We start from the raw sequence: 23,396 nt of genomic DNA, 5'->3' as shown, positions 1-23,396 counted from the left end.
CCAGAAACTGGCCGGACGCTCCGAACGAGGCACGGAGCGGCAAATTCCTCCGAAGTCTCCGGCCGGCGGGGAACACGACGCGCTGTCAGCGGCGACCGCAAAGAGAGCCCCGGGGAATGCGACGCGGGAATGCGCGGCCCGATAACACGGGGGCAGACGCCGAGAAATACTGAGTGTCGCGACGCGTCCGGGAAATGTTATGACCGCCGGCGAGCGCCGCGTCCAGCCCCCGGCCGCCGGGAATGTCCTCGGAATGCGCGCAGCGCGACGCTGAAATATTTCGGCTGCGCGCCGGCCGTGTTCCCCGCTCACTGTACAGATTATACAGATTGCCCCCAGGTGGCGAATCGTTTACTCGTGTACGTTCGCGCTCCGCAAAAATAGAGAAACCTGGCCGCATTCCCAGTTTATGAACTTCTCCGGCCGAATTAAGTGCCCTTATCGCGGCACCAGTGTAAAGTTTCACTAGAGTTCGTTTCAGATTTTTGTATGTTGCGCGTCTCGTCTTCGTGTTTGGAAGTATCTCCTCTCGTATCTTTCTTCGTTTTGTAGCGGTACAGAGATTGTAAAATGTCAGCTTTCCTTCCCTACACACGACGCAGCCAGGAAATTACAAAGTGCCGTTGTAAAGACCTGGTTTAGACACTTACAGGAGGACGAGTCCAAGAGCTTACCGAGAATTTCAGCTTCATTGGCGGAACTAGGGGCATCTGTCGTTCTTTTCTTCTACATTTTGAGCCGTCAGTCTTCTAACGGGTTTGATGCAGCGCGCCACGAATTCCTTCGTGCCAACCTCTTCATCACACGAGGAGAAAACGGCAGGTGCCATAACCTCATTTCCCAGAAGCTTTTATCAGTGGAAGAGGACCCAAAATAAACGGACACGAGTCTCGGATTATCCGCAGATACTCGACCGTTTCTGAGAAAATGACGGTCAAAGTTTTCGAAGTGCTTTACGTGATTCTGAGCCAATAAATAGCTCGACAGATATGATGGCACAGTGGCTAGCGTTGCGTCTTCGCACTTTTGCGCCCCCTGTAGTGGGACGAAATTAAGCGTCACCCATCCACCAAAGTCAGCCCAGTTTGCAGGTGATTATAAGTTTAATTTAGTTTTGTTTATGTGTTTTTCTTATTATTTGTAATAGATGTGAATTATCTAAAAGTTTTGTATTTTTTTATGTGTTTCATGTACGGAGAGGGCGGCGCAACGAACGGAGACAGCATCTTCGTTGCCGCGACCAGAGAGGAAATTGCTGGCCGCTATACGTCGCGGGTCGACAGCCAAGGAGCAACAGAAGATCCTGGAAACGAGTTATTGCGTCGTGCTTCTAAAAATTAAAAATGAATTTTTTATACTCTTTTTGTACAACAATGACGTCATATAGAGCTTAATCTTATTGAAAAGTCAGTCACTGACTCTCAACGGTCAAGTTCACATCTGTATGTGTAGGAAGCTAATAAAATAGCGTATGCTACTAAAGTTGAAACACGTGTCTTGAAGATTTATTTATGAAGAATTATGTGAACGGATTAATAATATATTTGACAAGATTAGTGATTCTTACGGCGTTCACCGAAACTTTGAATCTCAAAAGTTTATTTAATGTGTGATTCTGATATCGATTAGATCAAGATAACGTGTGTCAATATAATTTCTGAGGAGAAACAAACGAAATTTAAAATTGAAAAAGTTACAAAAACCAATTGGCCCAAGTGATGTAATTCTTTGCATACGACCCAACTGATGTTTTACAGTTTCGTTCAAGAACCATTCTATGACAATTTAAAAGGCATATAAATCATTTTTGAAGTAGGTTGTAACTGACGTAGGTGACGAAGTCTGCACATGGTCATATATCAAACGAAAAACTTACGTCGTTACACTACACCGTGGCGACCTTAGAAACAGAACTTGTGTGCAACTAAGGCACACAGGTACGAAACAAACCATCAAGAGTCCTTCGGAAGTCAACGCGAGTTTCGTGGAGCCTTCACCAGCCAGCGGCGACTTCGCGGGTGTGGGCATCTGACGGAGCAGAGCCAAGCAGTACGGTCACGCAGTTGTTCCACGAGAAGGCGCATCTGTTGGGCAGCAGCTGAACGCTGCAAAACCCGACAACCTTTTTTCTCCCTAAACTAATAGGCCCAGTACGTCAGCTGCGGGGTGTTCCTCCGGCTGGTATTAGAGGTGTTGCTGAGGGCTTCGCCCGTCTACGGCGGTGCCGGGCGTGGTTGCAGCCAGTGACGTTTCCGGTGTTCGACTCAGCGTCCTGCCGGTTGCGGAAGCGGGGTCGCGGCATCTCAGCGGCTGCATCGACGGCTGTTACATCTGCAGCCCATAGCAGCACACTGATCATCGAGAACTACAAATTACAATATTAGTGTCCGGTGAGTTTGTTTCAAGTTGGAAGTGGAGTGTTGTACATAGGGAGTGTGCTTTTACAGGATTGTTGATTACAAGTCTGCGTGTGTAAATAGTTAATTTCTTACAATAATGTCGGGAAGTGAAATGTCAGACGAAGAGCAATCTATGTCCGATAGGAGCATGAGATCCCTTTTTAGGGCGATCGCTAAATTAAAACAATCTAACGGGGATTTTCTAGCTGAATTAAAACAGTCTAACGAAGAATCTGCTGCTAGATTAAAAGAGGAACTAAAACAGGAGTTAAAACAGTCTAACGAGGAATCTACTGCTAGACTTAAAGGGGAGCTAACAAAATCTACAGACAGGTTACAGGAATATCTTAATGAAACCAGTCGAAAATTAAGTGTTAAAATAGAGTCTTCTAAAGTTGAAATGCAGGAAAAATTAGTAGGACTTAGTAATAAGATTGCTGATAATTGTAAAAGGTTAGAAGAACATACCCAGGAATCGCGCGAGGAAAAAGCTCGCATGCGAAACGATATTACTGACTTAACCGAGAGACTAGATAGTGTCAATATCTTAGTTGTAAATGAAATACAGAAAAATAACATTATGTTACGAGATGAATTTTCTATGCAAACGGAAACTGTTCGTAGAGAATCATTGGAATCTATTAAAGAGGTCTCTACCAAACCTGTGGAGATTTCTTCAATAGATAATGTAGAATTAGAGACATTAACTCATCAAGTAGAAAAGGACCATACCGAAATCGAAAACATGAAATTTTTAATTACTGAAATATGCAGTAACCTTGAGACTGCCAAAGATAATAACATTGACGAAGGTACAGAGCGTTCACATCGTGAACACAGTGAAGAATCGATATTAGCTAATCGCGTATCCAATACAGAAATGCGAGTACAGGAAATTACTAAACGGTTATCGGAATTAGATAATAATGAAAACATTTCAGGTAGCAGAGGTAATAACATAATCAGAGACAACAGTCGCATCGAATTTGCTAGCTCGGACGACAACAATATGAATAAAGCAATCACGGCAAGCCAATCCGATGCAACTCCGTCTCTGAAATCTAAACAAAATCCGACTATTTCTCTCGCAGAATGTATGGATGACATAACGACAAATTCAAATGTAGCAAGTCGATTTCCTGTATTCAAACCAGGAGGCAAACTTCACCCTATAATCTTTATAAAAGCTTTTGAAACATCATTATCTCCTAAATGGAGTAATGAAAAACGCATTCAATTTGTAATAGGACATTTAGAAGCAGAAGCTGCGGAATGGACAGTACTGCATAGAACTGAATTTAGGGACTGGGATGATTTTGTTAAGCAGTTTAAACAAAATTATTGGTCAAGAGGAAAACAACAACACTTAACTTTAGAGTTGTTAGACCCTCCTCCATATTCTAAACGGTGGAGAGGTTATAGGAATTACTTCAAATGGAATTTAAACCGTGCTCAATTAATTGAAGAACCAATTACTGAAAGTCATCTAATACGAGTCCTAATTAGTAGGTTACCGTATTATATAAAGGAAAGAAAAATGTTAGTCTACGAATTGTCTATCTAGACAAAAAGTTTGCGAACAGATTGTAAAAAATGCCGAACGGAGAATTAAAAGTTATAATCAACAGGCTATAGAACAATCATTTCAGGTAGGAGATCTTGTGTTAGTACGATCTCATCCTAAAAGTTCTAAGATCGGTAAGGAATGTAGAAAATTCATCTTTATCTTTGAAGGTCCATATGTTGTACATAAGATTGTACATCCCAAAGCATTACTTCTTATAGAACCTTCATCAGGTGTAATTAAAGGATTATATAGTGTTGATCAGATGAAACCCTTCATTCCTAAATAAGTTAATATTTAGTATATGTTACACACGGAAGAGCGTTCATAGTTTATTCATGTGAAGTTTTCGTGATAGTTACGTATTATTTTAAAGAATGAAAGAGAAAGCTTAAACAAGTGTTCTACAATAATCTACTGGTACTTCAAAAAGAGGAAGATAACCAAAAGGGGGATTTATATGGAAGAAATTTTGCTCTTAGGTCAAAAGGAATTTTGCATATTTTAAATTTACTCGGATAGTAGGAACCAAAGGGGATGGTTAATAGTTTTAGGGACCATGGGCGTCCAGAGCTATATGGCTCACTAGAACATAGCAGAGTGCCTTTAATAGAGGTTTGTAATAGTGTTAATATAGAACACACCAAACGGGGCTCTCTCGCTTGTTTCTCCTAAATAAATTGCCATTACCCAACAAGGTGTCCGAAGGTAAAGAAAGCCGTGCCGAGATTCTAAAGAAAGTTTTGCTTGATTTCTTCTTGACCTCAGGCATAAATAAGGCATTAGGGAAAAGAATGACGTAAAGTAAATAGTACTATTAGTTATTGTGAGAAACTTATTAGTAATATACATTTTTGGAAAGAATAACTCTAGTAAATAAATGAAACTAAAACTAATCTATCACAATTTGAATGCTCTGTCCTAATGTAACAACGTTAAAGAACGTACTAAATTAGTATTTATTAGCAACTATTAAATGAAGAGAAGCAATCTCCCTATATTCGGTTACGAATTACCATAATAGCACAATTAAGAGTAAATGACAAATAGTCACAACAATATCGTATTAAAAGGATTAAATCTATCTAAGAGCAAGGACTCTAGGTTACGTAAAATGTGAGGAAAATGTATTAACAGTTAAATATTGTATATTGAAAAGTTTTATTTTCGGTTAAAACCTGACAAACTGAGCTTGTGGGTGGGGTATGTAGTGGGACGAAATTAAGCGTCACCCATCCACCAAAGTCAGCCCAGTTTGCAGGTGACTATAAGTTTAATTTAGTTTTGTTGATGTGTTTTTCTTATTTATTATTATTATTATTCGTTACAGTCAACTTTGGACTACGCTAAGCATCAGTCATTTCTTGTGCTTTTTCTTGCGTTCTTCCCAGTACTTCTTCATTTTTTCTGAGTGGGCTTCTTTACGTTCTTGCGACCAGGTTGTTCCCGTCTTCTTTGATTGCGTTCGGTCTTTGAATCCCTGTATTTTGTTGATGGCATTCCTATATTCCATTCTGTTGTAAACTGTCTCTGGTATAATGTTCATTTCTGCAATGTCTTCTTTTACTTCTTTCAGCCAGTTAATTTGTGTCTTTCTGCTTTCCATGTATTCCAGGATTTTCTTTGCCGTTCTTTCTGGTGCCATTCTTTTGACATGCCCATAGAAACTCAGTCTTCTCTTTTTAAAGGATGTTGTCAGTTTTTCAATTTTCTCGTATAACTCTTTATTGGATCGCAATTTATAATCTTGTCCATCCTTTACTATTTGTAATAGATGTGAGTTATCTAAAAGTTTTGTATTTTTTTTATGTGTTTCATGTACGGAGAGGGCGGCGCAACGAACGGAGACAGCATCTTCGTTGCCGCGACCAGAGAGGAAATTGCTGGCCGCTATACGTCGCGGGTCGACAACCAGGGAGCAACAGAAGATCCTGGAAACGAGTTGTTGCGTCGTGCTTCTAAAAATTAAAAATGAATTTTTTATACTCTTTTTGTACAACAATGACGTCATATAGAGCTTAATCTTATTGAAAAGTCAGTCACTGACTCTCAACGGTCAAGTTCACATCTGTATGTGTAGGAAGCTAATAAAATAGCGTATGCTACTAAAGTTGAAACACGTGTCTTGATGATTTGTTTATGAAGAATTATGTGAACGGATTAATAATATATTTGACAAGATTAGTGATTCTTACGGCGTTCACCGAAACTTTGAATCTCAAAAGTTTATTTGATGTGTGATTCTGATATCGATTAGATCAAGATAACGTGTGTCAATATAATTTCTGAGGAGAAACAAACGAAATTTAAAATCGAAAAAGTTACAAAAACCAATTGGCCCAAGTGATGTAATTCTTTGCATACGACTCAACTGATGTTTTACAGTTTCGTTCAAGAACCATTCTATGACAATTTAAAAGGCATATAAATCATTTTTGAAGTGGGTTGTAACTGACGTAGGTGACGAAGTCTGCACATGGTCATATATCAAACGAAAAACTTACGTCGTTACACTACACCCCCTGTTCACAATCAGATTATTATTTTTATTTTTATATGAATACAGTAATTGTTCTCGAAAGAGCAAATACCATTGATGACCGTACAGCTTCTCCAGAATAAATGATAATTAATTGAAACCCTCAGCTGCCGACAGGTGTTGTTGATATACCTCGATGGGGAGGCGTGCAAAGGATAAGTCTCTGCAGTCGCTCTGTTCATCTGTGTCCTCGGTGGCTCGGATGGATCCTCCGTAATAAAAAAAAAAAAACTGAGTAAAAGAATCGACTATCAACTTGAACGGATGTCATATGGCGTCCGCCCAGACCAAACGAACCTAACAGTACCGATGAATAGAGCGTTTGCCCTGTAAGCAGGAGATCCCGGGTTCGAGTCCCCGTCGGGGAACACATTTTCAGCTGTCCCCATCGAGGTATATCAACAATACCTGTCGGCAGCTGAGGGTTTCAATAAATTGTCATTCATTTTTGTTTTTCTGTTCTCTACCCATGTCCATAGAAGATTACTACACAATGTATACTGAGATAACGTTGACCATATTCGTCTACGAATTGTATGTCTGCTCAATGAACTGAAGAAAACAATAAATGAACGAAAAAATTAATTGAAATTGTTTTCGGTGGAATTCCCGTAGTGTATCTTGATTCGTAATCAACGGCAAGCAATAATGTGAGGAAAAGTGACCCCTTACCGCAAAATTATTGCGAAAGCATGAAATATTCAGCAATGTTAACAACTTTTCTTACCCGAGCGAGATTTATATGAAGAAATGTAGCTGTTGCAAACCTGCCTTTGCGCAGTGCTCACTCTGTTCGGAATTTCTTTGTTTCTAATATTCCTACGATCGGTAGCTATAATCCAATGGAATGCACAAAATAGCCCTGAAGAATAAACGTAACTATGCGACATCGAACTTAAGATTTGATTTAAGAATGAAATACAAGAAAATGAGAATTTAAAAAGATTGTGACCCCGTGAAAATATGATACACACGTATATAATAAATATACGACACTTATTATGAAACTCAGTTGTAATTTTACAATTAATACAAAGCCCTTGTATCCCCTAACTTGATAAGAAATATTCATGTAGCTCCCTTCTATGGACATGAGTAGATAAATGAAAAAAAGAATCGCGTTTTGAAGGCGGGACACAAACGTGACTGGTTGCGACACTAGTCATTGTGCCACCACTTGGACTGAGGATATCTACCGCTATAGGCATCTAAATTATATCGAAAACTTTGACAGCCGTTTTCCAGTAAGCAGTCGATTATCTACTGATAAGCTGAAACACGTGGTCCTGAGCGAAGTTTCTGGAAAATCGGGTTAGGGTACCTGCCGTGTTCTCCTCCTTAGAGTACCTTTTGCACCCTGTGTACTCAATTATTTGTATATATTCCCATCTCTATTTTGTTGTTGTGGTGATAATCGGTAGGAGCTGCAAAATGACATTTGGAGACAGTACATCGATCTGATGGTGGCTGATATATTCCATTCGAATTTGTCCTGAAAATGTGTGGATAGCTACAGAGCTTTTAATTACCGATTTTGGAGTTGCGAGAAGTTTAATGCTGTATCGTGGGCCGAAGCAACGCTGGCTACGTTTATTTAAAATGACTGGTGGCGTACCACTGCAGGTAATTAGTCCGGTTACGCCTATATATATTTCTGATTAAATCTGTGGGGCAATCCGTTGAGTAATTGGTCTCGCGCACCGTACATCGCCAAGATGGCAAAGACTCTGTCCGCGGCCGCGAGTGTGATTCCGCGCGACACTACGCAACCTCTGAGGAACGGGCGAAAGGAACGTCTCAAGGTTTCTGATCATACAGCTACCTCACGTACTTACGCGTATATGAGGGTGGTGCATAAGTTCGTTACGTTTTTGTTTTGCTTGTTGGTATTCTGGTTGCTATAGGTTTATTTACCGATTGTGACTTTTTATTTGTAGTTAACTATTGCTACTTGAGTTTAAATATTGTCATTTTGTCGTTTGGTTATGGTGTGTGGAGCTGTGGACGCTAGGAAAAGGAGTGCCAAGCGGAGATAACGGAACATTTCCGGTATATCCTCCTGCTTGACTTCAGATGAGGAGTGACAGTAGCTGAGGCAGTGGGCAATTTCCACCGTGTATGGAGATAATGCCATTGGACAGAGCACGGCAAGAAAAAGTGTTCTTCGGTTTCAGGAGGTTCTTTCTGACATAGATGGTTTTCCATGTTCAGGAAGACCATCGGGTTTTGATGAAGACCGCTTAAACACATTAATCCCTGTGATCCAAGTCAGTATAATCGAGAAATTGTAAATTTGATTAACTGTGATCATTCAATCATCGTGGGACATTTGCCTGAATGGGAAAGGCACAGAAATCGGATGTATGGGTAACATATGTTCTAAACCAAACTCACAAATATCAGCGGGTGTCCATATGTGCATCTCTGCTCGCTCATCATCAGTTGGCTCGTGAATAATACCGACCACTCCTATCCTGTATCGTTACTGGTGACGAGAAACGGTATCGTTGTGCTGTCATAACGAAATGAAAGGTATGGCTGAGCCCAAACGAAGCAGCAACTCCCCATATAAAGACCTGCGCCCATCCTCAAAAGATAATGTTATGCATCTGGTGGAACGGCGATAGTATGGCGTACTACGAATTGCTTCACTTAGATGTAACCATCAACGCTGACATTTATCGTCAACAAGTGAGACGTCTTGCAGACGCAGTCCTAGAGCAACGGCCAGGAAGACTGCGTGAAGTGATGCTCTTCCACGATGACGCCCGCTTGCGTTCTAGTAGACACGAAAAACGCTATACAGGAGTTGCGTTGGGAAGTCATTCCGCAGACACGTTATTCACCTGACCCTGCGACCTCAGGTTTTCACTTTTTCGACTCTCCGTCTAACAACCTTCAAGGAAATTCCTTTCCGCATGAAAACATAGCTCGTCGAGTTCTTCGCCTCAAAACCACATGACTTCTGCAGTCGCAGAATCGAAAAGTGACCACAGCATTCGCAGACTGTTGTGAATAGCGAAGGAGAATAGATTACTGATGACTTAAGTGTGTTATATTTATCTACTGTGTTTACAAACGCATGGAAAAAGGTTACGGACTTACGCACCAATCCAATAGAATTACCATCGTAATTCGTAATTCCGGCTTGGTTCAAATGGCTCTTAGCACTATGGGACTTAACTTCTGAGGTCATCAGTCCCCTAGAACTAAGAACTACTTATACCTAACTAACCTAAGGACATCACACACATCCATGCCAATGGCAGGATTCGAACCGGCGACCGTAGCGGTCGCGCGGAATTCCGGCTGGTCTTGCACTAAAGCCATCAGAACAAATGAGCAAATACAATGCAAAGTGATGCTCCCAGAAAACACAGTAAGACGCCAACGTAACTTCGTATAGCCGGCCGGTGTGGCCGTGTGGTTCTAAGCGCGTCAGTTTGGAACCGCGTGACCGCTACGGTCGCAGGTTCGAATCCTGCCTCGGGCATGGATGTGTGTGATGTCCTTAGGTTAGTTAGGTTTAAGTAGTTCTAAGTTCTAGCGGACTGATGACCTCAGTAGTTATGTCCCATAGTGCTCAGAGCCATTTGAACCATTAACTTCGTATACGTACACACCATCGGCTGGTACGTAAATGGTTGCCGCTGCAATTCTCTGTGTCATGTAGATCAGCCACCAGAGCATATTAGTGCTGTTCGTTTTTAGTGTTGGTACCAGGTTGGTGGAGTATACGGGGCGGTAAGAAGCAGTTTGAAAAGCTTGTAAGAGTGTGGCAGGGTAGGTGGTGCTAAGAAATAGTTGTTAACCTTCAGGCGCTCGCGCAATTTGAAGCAACGTTAGCGCTCACACGGCGGCATTTGCAGCGCCACGAATTGGTTTTAATTTTCGAATGCCCGTGCATTATTACATCGGCCTGTGCAGTCCAATCAATCAGTGACAAGGTCACGTGCCATAAGGTGAGCCGATAGATAACTGGAGATTACCTGAGAATTAAGCGAGTACGTAGTTCAAGAGGCGGTGTGAATGCCGCCCGCGCGAGCCCCCGAAGGTTAACAAAATAATTCGCTACGTTGCGTCGTTTTCTAGTTAATCAGCATTCAGGTCAGCCAATAAGGCCGTTGCGCGCGCAGTTACAGGCGGCCACCAAAACGCGTTCGTTTGGTTTCTTAAAACCGAACGAGAGTGCGATACAAAAATTGGGCATGGGACGAAGGTTGACCAGTCTCGTGCGCTATCAACTACGCTACAAGAACAGCTGACTGTATCTGGCGGGCCTCTTGAATCTGCACGCTCAACGGCCTTATTTGTTAACTTCAGTGCTAATTAACTCGGAAATATTGCAACTATCGACTTTTTTCTTAACAATTATTTCTTAGCACAAACTACCTTGCACCACTCATACCAGGTTTTCAGACCGTTTGTGACCATCTTGTATAATGGATGTGATAAAAAGAAGAAGAATAAAAATAAGGAAGGAAAATTGGGTTGAGCATGCTGTCGACATCGAGCTCATTAGAGACAGAGCACAAGCTCGGATGGTGTCAAGGATGGGGAAGGATATCGGTTGTGCCCTGTCAAAGGGAGCGATTTAGAGAAATCAAACCTAAATGTGGATAGCTGGACGCGGGTTTGAACCGTCGTTCTCCCGAAAGCAAAAACAACCAGCTTACAAAACATATGACAAGGTGTGGACTAGGACAATGTGTATCAGATACACGGCAAAACGGAAGACATTTCTGCATTAATACACTACTGGGCATCAAAATTGTTACACCACGAAGACGACGTGCTACGGACGCGAAATTTAACCGACAGGAAGAAGATGCTGTGATATGCAAATGATTAGCTTTTCAGAGCATTCACTCAAGGTTGGCGCCGGTGGCGACACCTACAACGTGCTAACATGAGGAAAGTTTCCAACCGATTTCTCATACACAAACAGCAGTTGACCGGCGTTGCCAGGTGAAACGTTGTTGTGATGCCTCGTGTAAGGAGGAGAAATGCGTACCATCACCTTTCTGACTTTGATAAAGGTCGGATTGTAGCTTATCGCGATTGCAGTTCATCGTATCGCGACATTGCTGCTCGCGTTGGTCGAGATCCAATGACTGTTAGGAGAATATGGAATCGGTGGGTTCAGGAGGGTAAAACGGAACGCCGTGCTGGATCCCAACGGCCTCCTATCATTAGCTGTCGAGATGACAGGCATCTTATCCGCACGGCTGTAATGGATCGTGCAGCCACGTCTCGATCCCTGAGTCAACAGATGGGGACGTTTGCAAGACAACAACACGAACAGTTTGACGACGTTTGCAGCAGCGTGGACTATCAGCTTGGAGACCATGGCTGCGGTTACCCTTGACGCTGCATCACAGACAGGAGCGCCTGCGATGGTGTACTCAACGACGAACCTGGGTGCACGAATGGCAAAACGTCATTTTTTCGGATGAAGCCAGGTTCTGTTTACAGCATCATCATGGTCGCATCGGTGTTTGGCGACATCACGGTGAACGGACATTGGAAGCGTGTATTCGTCATCGCCATACTGGCGAATCACCCGGCGTGATGGTATGGGGTGCCATTGGTTACACGTCTCGGTCACCTCTTGTTCGCACTGACTGCACTTTGGGCAGTGGACGTTACATTTCAGATGTATTATGTCCCGTGGCTGTACCCTTCATGCGATCCCTGCGAAACCCTACCTTCCAGCAGGATAATGCACGACCGCATGTTGCAGGTCCTGTACGGGCCTTTGTGGATATAGAAAATGTTCGACTGCTGCCCTGGCCAGCACATTCTCCAGATCTCTCACCAATTGAAAACGTCTGGTCAATGGTGGCCGAGCAACTGGCTAGTCACAATACGCCAGTCACTACTCTTGATGAACTGTGGTACCGTGTTGAAACTGCATGGGCAGCTGTACCCGTACACACCATGCAAGCACTGTTTGACTCAATGCCCAGGCGTATCAAGGCCGTTATTACGGCCAGAGGTGGTTGTTGTGGGTACTGATTTGTCAGGATCTATGCACCCAAATTGCGTAAAAATGTAATCACATGTCAGTTCTAGTATAATATATTTCTCCTATGAATACCCGTTTCTCATCTGCATTTCTTGTTAGTGTAGCAATTTTAATGGCCAGAAGTGTATTCTACCTGCAGGCATAAAACACTATATTCCTCCGCCATAGAAAAAACTTTGGTATGTTGTGTCCACAAGCTCCCAAACAGAGGTTTTCCATTGACACGTGGCAGTGCAGCTTATCACGCAGCTCTATTTCAGGTACCGAGTACAACCCCGTACTACACGTACTAAATCACATAAAAGGAATATCTCAACTAGAGTGATTGCTGATGGCAATGAACTCTTATGGGCGGTCGCTCATTGATTATTATACTTTGCAAATGGTTCACAAGGACAATCTAAATGTAGTTCAAAAACATCGAAAAACGAATCAGAACCGAGCTGCAAGTGTTGTCACAATTAACGCGGTATGTGATAATCAGTAAAATGCCAAACGTAATTGATCCAGTTTACTCAAATGAGAAACTGCTCCTAAGAGTATTTGGTCGCCTCCATCGTAAATGAAGCCAAGTGGTTGTCCACATATTAAAATTACTAAATCGATTCACTGAAATGGAATAAAAATGTTCTAGAAATTGAATGAAATGGGTTTCTCCTACTCAGATAACACTAGTCCACTCTAACCTATGTACATTCGGAAGAATAGGTCTTACTGTTTCAGTGTGTGGAGGTGACAGAAGCTGAAGAGCGCTTTTCTACGGAGGTGGAGGCTGAGCGGATGGAAAAGACAGTTGCTAGAAAACGCCAACTGTCCTGATTCGCCGAGAAAGAACCTACCTGATTTTTCTAGAGAATGGTACCAGTATTAGAAAGCGCTCTGATTCGTGGATACAGAAAACTAGGAAATTCCTCTGGAAAAAAACCAACAGAATCGATACTACAGCACTGACTACACAAGAAAGCTTTCCTTCCCATAACAGTCGACTCAGACACACAAGCTCATAGAAATTAACTAACCTAGGAACATCTCTGGAACTGGAGAGGAGGGGAGGGGGAAAATTAAGTTGGTCGATACATGAAATAAAAGTGTACTCACTCACTGCACATTCCCTTCGTGAGACATGATAAAATTGATCTGTTATTTATATGGTCATCTATTAATACGAATCACTCTGTAGTGAAAGCCAGCTCTCACAGCCGTCTTTCAACTGTATTGAGGATACCAAGAACCTATTAGAAAAGTCGTGAGCTGCTTGCCTCAGGAGAGGATACATTGTCTTTAAGGTCCATCAGTGCAAGCACCCAAGCCAGACGGGATGCGACATAAAACTTTTAAGTGGGTGAATACTATCAAGCTGTACGTAAATTTGTTGCGATTTTGCAATCAATGAAACAACATCGTATACGCTCTCAGCTCGTGAAGTTTCATATCGTTTCTTACTCCCCTTGTGACTGCTTCACTTTATTCCTAATTGCGAATATGGATAACCATCAGATGTGCCTAATGGCATGACGACAATGAAAATTTATGCCGGACCGGTACTCGACCCGGATTTCCCACCTATCGCGACCCTTACCACTACGCTATCCGAGCACGTATCAAGGGCAGACCCAAACTTCAATATAACGACAACCGTGTGTCTAAAACATAGACTCGTACATCCGTCATGTAAATGCAGGGTGTTCCATTGATCGTGACCGGGCCAAATATCTCACGAAACAAGCACCAAACGAAAATACTACAAAGAACGAAACTTGTCTAGCTTGAAGGGGGAAACCAGATGGCGCTATGGTTGGCCCACTTGATGGTGCTGCCATAGGTCAAACGGATATCAACTGCGGTTTTTTAAATAGGAACCCCCAGTTTTATTTCATATTCGTGTAGTACGTAAAGAAATATGAATGTTTTAGTTGGAGCACTTTTTTCGCTTTGTGATAGACGGCGCTGTAATAGTCATAAACACATGGCTCACAATTTTAGACGAACAGTTGGTAACAGGTAGGTTTTTTAAATTAAAATACAGAACGTAGGTACGTTTGAACATTTTATTTCGGTTGTTCCAATGTGATACATGTGCCTATGTGAATTTAGCATTTCTGAGAACGCATGCTGTTACAGCGTGATTACCTGTAAATACCACATTAATGCTATAAATGCTCAAAACGATATCCATCAACCACAATGCATTTGGCAATACGTGTAACGGCATTCCTCTCAACAGTGAGTAGTTCGCCTTCCGTAAGGTTTGCACATGCATTGACAATGCGCTGACGCATGTTGTCAGGCGTTGTCGGTGGATCACGATACCAAATATTCTTCAACTTTTCCCACAGAAAGAAATTCGGGGACATCAGATCCGGTGAACGTGCGGACCATGGTATGGTGCTTCGACGACCAGTCCACCTGTCATGAAATATGCTATTCCATACCGCTTCAACCGCACGCGACGTCTATCATGTTGGAAGTGCATCGCCATTGTGTCATGCAGTGAAACATCTTCTAGTAACATCGGTAGAACATTACGTAGGAAATCAGCAAACATTTCACCATTTGGATTGCCATCGATAAAATGGGGGCCAATTATCCTTCCTCACATAATGCCGTACCATACATTCACCCGCCAAGGTCGCTGATGTTCCACTTGTCGCAGCCATCGTGGATTTTCCGTTGCCCAGTAGTGCATATTATGCCGGTTTGCGTTACCGCTGTTGGTGAATGACGCTTCGTCGCTAAATAGAACGCGTGCAAAAAATCTGTCATCGTCCCGTATTTTCTCTTGCGCCCAATGGCAGAACTGTACATGACGTTCGGAGTCGTCGCCATGCAATTCCTGGTGCATAGATATATGGTATGGGTGCAATTGATGTTGATGTAGCATTCTCAACACCGACGTTTTTGAGATTCCCGATTCTCGCTCAATATGTCTAATACTGATATGCGGATTAGCCGCGACAGCAGCTAAAACACCTACTTGGGCATCATCATTTGTTGCATGTCATGGTTGACGTTTCACATGTGGCTGAACACTTCCTGTTTCCTTAAATAACGTAACTATCCGCCGAATGGTCCGGACACTTGGATGATGTCTTCGAGGATACCGAGCAGCATAAATAGCACACACCCGTTGGGCATTTTGATCACAATAGCCATAGATCAACACGATATAGAACCTTTCCCGCAATTGGTAAACGGTCCATTTTAACACGGATATTGCATCACGAAGCTAATACCGTCCGCACTGGCAGAATGTTACGTGATACCACGTACTTATACGTTTGTGACTATTACAGCGCCATCTATCACAAAGCGAAGAAAGTGGTCCAACTAAAACATTCATATTTCTTTACGTACTACACGAATATGTAATAAAAATGGGGTTTCCTATTTAAAAAAAAAAACGCAGCTGATATCCGTTTGACCTATGGCAGCGCCATCTAGCGGGCGAACCAAAGCGCCATCTGGTTTCCCCCTTCAAGCTAGATGAGTTTCGTTCTTTGTAGTTTTTTCGTTTGATGCTTATTTCGTGAGATATTTGGCCCGGTAACAATCAATAGACGACCTTGTATATTCCAATACAGTCGAGGCATTTTACCTTAAAGTCTTTTGCCCGGTATCAGAGAATAAATAATATTCTGCAATGCCTGTGTTGTCCGGAAATACGATGCAGTGATCCTTCGGACATGCAAGCCTGTCGAACCCAAATTTCCGAAGGAGTGTAGCTTTCGTAATTCTGGACAACTCAGGCACTGCAATATCGTGTTTATCCGCCGACACTATGGAGGCGACTTTCAATTAAAATGTCTCCCCTGTATGGGAATATACGTAGTGGGTGGACGACTGCAGGTGCTAGACACATGGATAACGATTTATGGAAATTTGGGTCTGGCCGGAAACCATGCTCAGATTGCCCAATTGTAAGGCGACGATTCAGGAGTAGCGGAAAATCCAGGTTGGATTCCCGTTCCGGAAAAATTTGTCATAGTCATCGTTCCATATTCGCAACTACGAATACCTTTAGTGTACTTCATAACAGCTGCAGTCGCGGCAAAGCCTGTTCATTTAGACATGCATGCGTGTCCGAAGGAACATTGAATCGTACTTGTGTACAACATAGGCACTGCGGTATCGTAGTGCTTCATTTTTTTTGTCACGTATTGTAAATGAAATAGACAGCTTTGGTTGGGTTGGGTTGATTTGGGGAAGGAGACCACACAGCGAGGTCACCGGTCTCATCGGATTAAGGAAGGACGGGGAAGGAAGTCGGCCGTGCCCTTTGAAAGGAACCATCCCGGCATTTGCCTGGAGCGATTTAGGGAAATCACGGAAGACCTAAATCAGGATGGCCGGACGCGGGATTGAACCGTCGTCCTCCCAAATGCGAGTCCGGTGTCTAACCACTGCGCCATATCGCTCGGTACACAGCTTTTCGAGGGAGACTGAGATGCAGTGAGAAAGAGGAGTATGACGAATGAAGTGTTCCGAAAAAAGTTCAAAGAATATACGGTAACGCTCTGTGTATTCCCGCTAAGTGATTAGTCACTTGCTACAGTGCCAATGAGAGATAACCGTGCGGAACAATTTGAATAGGTCCGAGGTTTCCACTTAGCTATTGTAACCGCGACTGGCCAACTGCAAAATGACTCCAGCAAACAGATTCGTTTCAAAAGATATAGTGACGAGCCGTTCCTATTCTCTACTCAGAGCTGAGGCTACGCATTGTGCGCGGAGGCGGCCGAATGCTGGCCAGAGCGACCGCAGGTAGCGGTCCAGGCCGCGGTTCCTTTCGGCGGAGCCCCCACACCTGGCCGCGGGTCCATTTCTTAGCGGGCCGCTGCTATTTCACACCTCTCGGCCGATAATGCGCCGGCCGACCCATTGACTGCGGAGGCGCTAACGGAGCCGGCCGCATTAGGGCGATACAGATCCGGCGCTGGGCGGCGGCGGCGACGCGCTCGCCGCGGTACGCTTCATTTCAATTAGGGCCGCCATTTGCGGCGGACGCGCGCGGACCCGCCGGGCTCAGAGCTGCTCGCGGCGCGTGAATTAATCACAGCCTGTAATTGCTCCGCAATACTGCGCCGGCCCGCAGCACTGGCGCAGCTGCTGCCGGGGGTACCTTCCGCGCTATGGACTCCACTGCAGATCCCCGAGTCATGCAACTGCTGTAAAAATGTGTCACAGTCTCGTGTTCCAGACGTGAAGGTTCAATTGTAAGCAGTTAAATTCCTTGATAAACTTTCTATTATGATTAGTGGATCGTGAGCTTATTGGAACTATGACTGGAAGAACAATCACAGTAAGTAAGGCCATAAACCAGGAACACCTGTTACTGAACATAAATAATATAGGTGAGTCCACTCTTCGCCTTTATACTTATATGGATGTGGTGTCTGTTCTTTCGGACATGTCCGAAAGAACAGACACCATATCCATATAAGTATATACCGGGTGATCAAGAAGTCAGTATAAATTTGAAAACTGAATAAATCACGGAATAATATAGATAGAGAGGTACAAATTGACTCACATGCTTGGAATGACATGGCGTTTTAACAGAACTGAAAAAATACAAAAGTTCAAAAAATTTCCGACAGATGGCGCTTCATCTGATCAGAATAGCAGTAATTAGCATAACAAAGTAAGACAAGGCGCTTCATCTGATCAGAATAGCAGTAATTAGCATAACAAAGCAAGACAAAGCCAAGATGATGTTCTTTACAGGAAATGCTCAATATGTGCACCATCATTTCTCAACAATAGCTGTAGTCGAGGAATAATGTTGTGAACAGCACTGTAAAGCATGTCCGGAGTTATGGTGAGGCACTGGCGTCGGATGTTGCCTTTCAGCACCCCTAGAGATGTCGGTCGATCACGATACACTTGCGACTTCAGGTAACCCCAAAGCCAACAGTCGCACGAACTGAGGTCTGGCGACCTGGGAGGCCAAGAATGACGAAAGTGGCGCATGCAGTTACAAAACCAGAATCACGCATTTCCTCGAAGAAAAAAGGACCGATAACGGTAGATGTGGTAAATCCAACCCCTACCGTGACTTTCTCGTCGTGCGATGGAGTTTCCACGACAATTCTAGGATTTTCGGTTGCCCAAATTCTGCAGTTGTGGGCGTTGACAGACCCTCGGAGTGTGAAATGAGCTTCGTCGGTCCACAACACGTTACTCAACCAATCGTCATCTTCCGCCATCTTTTGAAACGCCCACACCTCAAATGCCCTCCGCTTCACTAAATCGCCAGATAACAGTTCATGATGCCTATGGATTTTGAACGGATAGCGTTGGAGGGTACGCCTAAGTGCGAACCAAACAGTAGTGTATGGAATGCCGGTGCGACGTGCGACTGCACAAGCGCTGACTTCCCCGTGCATAGATGAACCCGCTACAGTCTCCATTTCTTCCTGAACTGTCTCAGCAGCATTACGCCTTGTGCTCGGTCGGCCACTACGGGGTCTATCGTCTAAACAACCCGTGGCTTCGAACTTCGAAATCATCTCGGCACAGTTGCATTTGTTCTATTGACGATAGGATTGTATTGCTGAACTAGCACATTGTCCATTCTGATAATAGTTTCACTAAAAGCGCCTTTTCGGGTAACGTCAACATGCTGCGAGTCCTGCCGCATCTGATTCTCTCTCTCACTACAGCTCTTTTATACACGATTGTCATGCGCAGTCACTGTTTTGCTGTCCAGCGCCATCTGTCGGACATTTTGTGAACTTTGTTTTCTTTTTTTTGGTTCTAATAAAACCCCATGTCATTCCAAGCATGTGTGTCAAGTTTTACCTCTCTATCTACATTATTCCGTGGTTTATTAAGTTTTCAAATTTATACCGACTTTTTGATCACCCGGTAGTTGTGGCAATACCGACCATGACCTTCTTCTTCTGTGCGGATGTATACACATTCCCCGAACTCTTACGGGACTTGGTAAGAATGTATTCCACGAGTAATGGGTGTTTTGGGGTTGGACACTACGAATGTAGTGTGTGGACGTACAAGGTGAGAATGTGGGTCTCGCAGGAGGCGTGCGCGAGATGGCCCCTACAGTCGCAGTGTCCTCTGTGCCCTCGGTGGCTCAGATGGATAGAGCGTCTGCCATGTAAGCAGGAGATTCCGCGTTCGAGTCCCGGTCGGAGCGCACATCTTCACCTGTTCTCGTTGATATATATCAACGCACGTCAGCAGCTGAAGGTATTAATATAGTTCTAACTTCGCTTTTATGGCGGTTTGAACTCTGTTGAGGACAGGTCTCAATGTCCGTGGAGGAATGGCAGCCCATTCTTTCTTAACAGCCTAAACCAGAGAAGATAGTGATGGTGCTGGAGTCTGGAGCAAACCCGAAGTTCTAGCTCATCCCAAAGGCGTTCATTTGGGCTCAGATCAGGCCTCTGAGCAGTTCAGTCTGTTTCAGGAATGTCATTGTCCATAAACCATTGCCTCACGGATTCGCCTTTATGGCAGGGTGCATTGTGATGCAAACTAGCACTGTCCCCGAACTGTTCCTTTACTTTAGACGATTCTGTAAAATGTGCTCATATACTTCTGCAGATAGCAATGTCTTAAGTGCAGTAGTGAGATCACACCCTAACCACGACCCCCCCCCCCCCCCATACAGTGTAAGTGAGTTGCCTTTACTTGTGTGTGTGTGTGTGTGTGTGTGTGTGTGTGTGTGTGTGTGTGTGTGTGTGTGTGAGTTATCGTAAATACAAACCTGAGAATGTGAACTCACAACCTACTACTGAGCTCAACGCCACATCACTTACATGAAACTGTAAAGAATCCTTCATGTATGAAAACCGATCTCATTCATAAGCAAATAAATAAGCAAATCAATACTTTCACACTCAGTAGACTTCGCCAGTACGAACTATTTAAAAAAAATTGTAACTGTAAGAAAGAAAAAATAAACAAACTGTAATGTCGTCCTGTATAAGAACGTAACCTGAAACATACGTACGAAAACTTCTGCACAGACATATGGCCCTGGTAAAATAAAGAAACTGACAGAACCTACAGTGCGTGAAGAAATTAAGTCAATCAAGTACTATGACTTTCATGCGAAAAATGAAGTACTGGCAGAAATAGAAACACAGTAAGTCTCTACAACAGCTAAAAAAATACTGCTAAAAACTACTACAGTTTGTCTGTTAGGGCGTGAAGTCAAGCGCCGGCACGCAAATTGAAAACGGTAGAGCAGAGAGGGCTGTGAGAAGAGATCAACCAAAAGCACGAGGACCGACCCCTCTTCAGGACGACAACGCGACGGCAGCGGTGCCTATGTGGAGAGGACATAAGCGCCGCGCCCGATTCGTTGCTGCCCAGTCGAAGAGCAGCTTCTAGATTAGACGCTTGTGTAGCAGTGACTTAGAACTGTTATACTGAAGAAGCCTGTTTATTTCGTTTGCTTGCGACACATCTGTGTAACACAAAGTTTAGTATTGTATTTGTTCATTTTGTGATAAAACTCATTAACACGATTTGCTTGAATTGTTGCCTATTGACCCGAGAAAGCAGTTTTTCTAGACACCCCATTTCGACGATTAGGTAGGATTTAACATGGTCCAATGAAATTAGGACCAAACCTTGCCAATGACTCAACCTTTAACTACTGAAATTTCAGTCAGGAAAGAACTCACCAACGAAAAAATTATAGATTCTAATACGAAAAATTCCATGGTTCTGTATATTAACTCAGAAGATCAATCAATAGAATAATTATCAAAAACTCGACTGTGACGATGGTGAAGTGGACCAACAATACAAGTCTATAAAAAAACAACTTTTTACCACATCAAATAATATCTTATTCTTCATTTCAAAATCTTTTTTATGTGCCTATGCTATCTAACCATTGTTCTGAATCATCATTCGTCCTCGTAATAAATCTGCAGCTTACATAGTTCCAAAAGTGCGTACATGCATTACACTGTACACTCAACAAAATTCCGCTTGCCTCACACCGCAGCTGTCCACTACAGACTGTCAAAGATTCTGCGACTCCCCGGTGCTGCCATCGCAGACATAGGAACTGTTGCCTAACAACTGTTTCTCTAGCCACCGTTCTTCAAATTCATCATTCTCCTTTACAAATGTTAACACATCCAGTAACATCATTAAAAAAATAGCCATCTGAAATCAATAACACCACCTCCTCCGTGTTCCAGTGTTAACATTAGACATCATGGCATTCGCAAATCCCAAACCGCTCCATCGGATTACCGCGGAATAACATCATTCCAAATCACTCGTTTCCACTCGACCGCTGCCCAGTGACGGAGCTGTTTGCACCACCTCAAGTGCCGCTTATCATTGACAGTCGGCCTAGGCACATTCAGAAAGACTGAAGTGTCCCAGGTGACATTGAATCCCCAGTCCACGATCGGAGTCACTGGATTACCTTGACCGACCCATTCCGTTGTTACCACTCCTCTAATGACACCACGGTATTCTCCGCCTCCTTTTACACCATCGGTCCTGCTTCTAGCGACATCTAGTGGTGAATTTCGCATTGCATAAAAGTGTCCGGACGCTTTTGATGAAATAGTGCACTTTACCTTTCAATGGACATGGTCCATCTTTGCACGGTCCTTCCAAAATACTCAAAAGTAATTTTTCATTGAACAGTATGCCACACGCGCACAGCTTCCTTCATCTCTTCATCGGAGTTTGTTCGACGGCCTCTTGAAGCATCTTTAAACGGACCAAAGAATGAACTTTGTATTCGTTGGGGAGAACACGACTGCACACAGGATTCTCCAACATCTCTAAATGCATTTTCTGAAGAGTTTTAACAATGCGAGCGCCGATATATGGGTGCCAATTGTCATGCAAAACAAGAATGCTGTTTGACAACAGACTTTGGCGATTGTTTCAAATTGCTCATTTCAGATCGTTGCAAGGTTTATCACCTTATTGTTGACTGTTTGCTGTTGACCTATTTTCCAGGTAATGTTCCAGAATTGGCCCATGTGTGTTCCATAAAACAGTGAGAGGGTTGACGCATGAATTTCTCTTTGACTTGAGGTCTGCGCTGTTCGAATGAAAGAGTGAACACCATAGCACGGAATGGAAAGTGATGAACCCATGACTCCTCTCCGACGATGATTTGTTTTACAAACGTTTTACCTTCATTAGTAAAATGGTCCTGCTCACACGAATGCGCTTTTCCTCTTCATTAAGTTGTATTACGACCAATGTTTCACACCTGTTTTAAGATTCTAGCCTGTTATGGATGGCGTCATATGCACAACCAAGACAGCTGTGAATCTGCTTTGCCAGTTCATCGACAGTCATCCTTCGGTTATTCAAAATAAGGTCAACCACTTGACTCACAGTGAGACCTGAGTTTCTCCTGGCGTATACAACTTTCCAATAACTTCCGGAAATTCAACCAGGTAACACTTTCAGCGACCGCCGTTATTTCGGCGGGAAAACATTGCGCCATTTCCAAAGCAAACTGCAACGGACCGGCGGCGTACATGGGAATTTAAAACCTAGGTTCTCGGACTGAAACAGAAAAGATAACTCACACACTGAACAATAGTGGCACCAAAGATGACTCAGAGCTATCGATAGTGAGACTACAATTCGCAGGTGAGGTAGCATTGACTCTGTCCCTCTGTTTTTTGACAAGGGAGAGAGCCGGATTCCAGAGTTTAAACAGAAACCTCCATCCCAGTTAACGAGGTTGTTCGCTAATTTAATCTCAACTGCCGCCCTAATAACACTGTCCCAATAGCTGGACGTGCATGCCAATATCTCGGTGTTATTATATAACATGGGTTGACCAGTATCCAAGCAATGTTCGGCAATAGCAGATATACTAGGCTCCTGTAATCGTGTGTGCCG

The sequence above is a fragment of the Schistocerca piceifrons genome, chromosome 4, assembly GCF_021461385.2.
Source record: "Schistocerca piceifrons isolate TAMUIC-IGC-003096 chromosome 4, iqSchPice1.1, whole genome shotgun sequence".
Lineage (NCBI taxonomy): Eukaryota > Metazoa > Arthropoda > Insecta > Orthoptera > Acrididae > Schistocerca > Schistocerca piceifrons.
The sequence above is the reverse complement of the archived record's forward strand: the minus strand, read 5'-3'. Positions refer to the sequence as shown.